Source organism: Herpailurus yagouaroundi, unplaced genomic scaffold (genome assembly GCF_014898765.1).
Source record: "Herpailurus yagouaroundi ecotype Mexico unplaced genomic scaffold, PumYag 142, whole genome shotgun sequence".
In the NCBI taxonomy this organism is placed as follows: domain Eukaryota; kingdom Metazoa; phylum Chordata; class Mammalia; order Carnivora; family Felidae; genus Herpailurus; species Herpailurus yagouaroundi.
In genome coordinates, this window is record NW_024412397.1 from 46,344,430 (window position 1) to 46,347,825 (window position 3,396).

Sequence of the window (3,396 nt, forward strand, 5' to 3'; positions counted from 1 at the left end):
ATATATATATATATGTATATATATATATATACATATATATATATATATATATATAATCTCCATATCAAAGCAGAGAGAGATAAAAAGAGAACACTGAAAAATAATCTAAAACATGGTATGTTGAAAAACTGAATGTATGTATAGTTAGAGTACCAGATAATAGGAGGTAAAAAAAACACGGCAGAAACAACATAATGAAGATATCTTGTTTAGAAATTTTCAAACTGGCCAAAGAATCAAGCAACAGATTTAAGAAAAACTATTAACAATAAGCAGGATAAATAAAAGAAATTCACACTTAGAAAAAACACAATAAATCTGCTGTAAACCAAAGACACTGAGAAAACCTTAAAAATATCTAAAGAAAAACATAGGTATATTACAAAAAAGAAGATAATAACACATCAGCTGACTTCTACACTAACATGGAATGTTACCTTCAACATGCTAAAAGAAAATACCTATAAAGCTGGTATGATAATATATTTCTAATGAAAATAACCTTTAAAATTGAAGGCAAAATTAAGGTGTTTTTTTTTTTTTCATGCAAAACCAGAAAGGATTAGTCACTAGCAAACACTCACTGAGGGAAATACTGAAGAATGTTCTTTAGGCAGAAGAAAATTATCGTAAATGGAAATTTGGAGATGGAGGAAGAAATAAAGACCATCAAGAGTAAACATATGCATAAGATAAAAAAAAATTAACTGAATAAAATAGTCCCTAGGGGCTTATAAATAGTATTAAAATATTGAAAAAACAATATATAATTTGAGTAGGACAAATGAAGTTGAATATTCTAACTTCCCTTCATTGTTTCAGAAAGTAGTAGAATTTCTAATTTATATTAGACTGATGGATCCAAAATGCATAATCTCTGGGGTTTTCTTAGAGAACCATATAAAAATATGTAACCATGTATATTATAATACTTTATTATAATAAGGTAATAACAAAAAAGAACACTAAAAAGAAAGAAAAAGAAACATATAACAACATGGAAAATAGAAAGCAAATAGTATTTTAGTAGCCTTCAAGATAACTACATTAATACTTATAATCTCTGAGAGCGCGGAGCCTGCTTGGGATTATTTTCTCTGCCTTTCTCTCTCTGCCCCTCCTACTGCTTGCACATGCTCTCTCTCTCTCAAAATAAATAAATAAACTTAAAAAAAAAAAGAAATTGCACCTATATGCAACATGAGATAAACGTTAAACTAAGAGGTAAAAAAAAATTGAAAGTAAAAGGGTGAGAAAGATATCATGCAAATACTAAGCAAAAAGAGCTAGTATATGGGGTGACTGGGTGGCTCAGTCAGTTAAGTGTCTGACTTTGGCTCAGGTCATGATCTCACAGTTTGTGGGTTCGAGCCCCGCATTGGGCTCTGTGCTGACCGCTTGCTCAGAGCCTGGAGCCTGCTTCAGATTCTGTGTCTGCTTCTCTGTCTGCTCCTCCTCTGCTCGCACTCTGTCTCACTCTGTCTCTCAAAAATAAATAAATGTAAAAAAAAAAAAAAAAGAGCCAGTATAGAGTAAAACAAAGTATACTTCAGGTCAAGATGGATAGCAAAAGATATTGAGGGATATCTTGTAATGATAAAAGGTTTAATTTCCTAAGAATACTTAATTCTAACTTTGTACCTAACACCAACCATATATTTAGGATAAAGTAAAAATTGATAGCACTGAAGGAGAAATAGAGAAACTGACAATTATAGCTGGAGATTTTAACACAGTTTTCTTGGTAATTGATAAAATAAGCAGATAAAAAAATTAAAAACAATATAGAATATTCAAGGAATACAACCTTTGTCTAATATATACGCACATATAAACACCATGCCTGGACACCTGGGTGGCTCAGTTGGTTGGGTGTCTGACTTTGGCTCAGGTCATGATCTCACGGTTTGTGAGTTCGAGCCCACGTCGGGCTCTGTGCTGACAGCTTGGAGCCTGGAGCCTGCTTCAGATTCTATGTCTCCCCTCTCTCTACCCCTCCCCTGCTCACGCTCTGTGTCTCTTTGTCTCTCAATAATGAATAAACGTTAAAAAAAATCAAAATACAAAAAACACCATGCCTAAGAACTATAGACTACACATACATTTTGAGCAAATATCAAACACTTAAAAAAGTGGCTGTCAAGCCAGCTTTACAAATTTCAAAGAAGTAAAAGCATAAAAATATATTCTCTGGCCCCAGAGAACTAAGCCGGAAATCAGTAACATAATTAGAAAACACCCATGTATTTGAAAATTAAGAAATGTATTTTTTAAAAGTTTGTTTATTTATTGGGAGAAAGTGCAAGGAAGGGAGGGACTGAGAGAGAAGAGAGAACAAGAAACCCAAGAGGCTCTATGCTGCCAGTGTGGAGCCCGATGCAGGGCTTGAACTCATGAACCAGGAGATCATGACCTGAGCCAGAGTCAGATTAGGCTCTGTGCTGGCAGCTTAGAGCCTGGAGCTACTTCAGATTCTGTCTCTGTCTCTCTCTGCCCTTCCCCCACTTGCGCGCGCGTGCGCACACACAGACACACACACTCTCTCTCTCTCTCTCTCTCTCTCTTTCTCTTTCTTTTTCTCTCACTCCTTCAAATATAAATAAACATTATATATGTATGTATATAAAACAAAAGGAGAAAGACTAAGAATCATTACCTTAAGATGTTACATTAAAAAACAGCTTATTAAACCCAAAGAATGTAGAAGAAAGAAAATAATAAAGAACAGAAATCAATGAAATACACAATATATAATGAGGAATGTAAAGAAAACTGTAAGTTATACCATTAAAAAAGCTAATAAAATTGATAAATGGCTGGCAGGAGTAATCAAGAAAAAAGAGAAGACACAATATGAAAAATGAAAAGAGGGCCTTGTAGATCTTCATGCCAATAAATTGGAAAATTTAGAGTAAAAGTACAGGTTTATAGAAAAACATAATAAAACTAATGCAAGAGAAATGTCTTAGCGGTCCCAAATCTGTTAAAGAAATTAAATCCAGAAACAAAACATTACCACAAAGACACTTGGCCCAGGGGTATCACTAGTGAATTCTATGGAAAAGTTAAAAAGGAAATAACACCAATCTTACATAAAGTCATCACAGAAATAGCAAAAGGGAGACTGCTTCCGTACATGTTTTATGAAACAGTATAACTTTTTTTTTTCACGTTTATTTATTTTTGAGACAGAGAGAGACAGAGCATGAACAGGGGAGGGGCAGAGAAAGAGGGAGACACAGAATCTGAAACAGGCTCCAGGCTCTGAGCTGTCAGCACAGAGCCCGACGCGGGGCTCGAACTCACGGACCGTGAGATCATGACCTGAGCCGAAGTCGGATGCTTAACCGACCGAGCCACCCAGGCACCCCTAACTTTTTTTTTTTTTTAAGTAAG